General features: G+C 45.6%; 1 non-coding gene across 1 annotated transcript; it reads right to left on the bottom strand.

The window, feature by feature from the left end:
- Nucleotides 1-411: 411 nt before the first annotated feature.
- On the bottom strand, nt 412-484 carry trnav-uac (transfer RNA valine (anticodon UAC)). The gene has a single exon. It is a non-coding gene; the product is annotated as a tRNA-Val (tRNA).
- Between the last annotated feature and the right edge of the window lie 475 nt (nt 485-959).

Raw genomic sequence — 959 nt, 5'->3', positions numbered from 1 at the left:
CAAGTGTTACTTGTATTTGTGTCTTTAATTAAAATTTGTGGCGTCTGACTCCCGTTCATGCCACTGCTGAATAAGAAAGGATGGTTTGACATTGACCAGACTGCACTGCCCCTGATATTTGTCAGCACATCCTTTATCTTCAGTGGTTTCTCGCCCTTTGATGGGCTGCAGTGTAGCGGATATCACGTTGCCCTCACACGCAAAAGGTCCCCGTGGATCCGTTTTCTCTCACTCAAAGTTATCTATTTATTGGTGAAATAAAGAGCAATTAATGAATAAGGGAGACCTTTGGCCAGGAGAATAAATAGCAAATAAAAACAGCAAATGCTGGAAATCTCAGCAGGTCAGGCAGCATTTGCAGGGAGACTCAACTCGCCTGCGATTGTTCATCCACAGCAAGTTTAAACATAATGTTTCTGCCTGGGATTGAACCAGGGACCTTTTGCGTGTAAAGCAAACGTGATAACCACTACACTACAGAAACCTCTGGCACAAAAGCCCCCTCAGCGAGGAGCTGACCAATGAACTCCCTCTGTGTTGATCGGGAATGTGTTGGCTCACCTGAAACAAATTCTGTCCCACACTGAATTTTCGCAATTCATCTCCTCCGCTGCCATTTACAGAAATATCACGGATCACCCAGCCAACGTGTTCACGACCACATCCTCTCAGTGGGGCCACAGAGGCTCCTACCATCTCCCCGCGATCAGCGAACTTACCCAGTTTACAAAATTAAGCCCGTAACATGTGCCCGGCAAAGGGCAGGAGAAGCCAGATAGTCTGTAAGCTCGGTCTATCAAAGAAAGTATTGGTATTCATGGTGATTACAGCAATTATTAAACGTCTCACAGACCTCAATTATTTTTATGCAATGAATTGATCGAGGATTGAAACCAGGTTAGTGCGCCGGGTCTTAACCCCTCGACCACCAGGGAACAGTTACGATACATGTCGATATA

This window comes from Pristiophorus japonicus, unplaced genomic scaffold (assembly GCF_044704955.1).
Source record: "Pristiophorus japonicus isolate sPriJap1 unplaced genomic scaffold, sPriJap1.hap1 HAP1_SCAFFOLD_136, whole genome shotgun sequence".
Taxonomy (NCBI): Eukaryota; Metazoa; Chordata; class Chondrichthyes; family Pristiophoridae; genus Pristiophorus; species Pristiophorus japonicus.
This window is presented reverse-complemented; position numbering and strand designations above follow the sequence as displayed.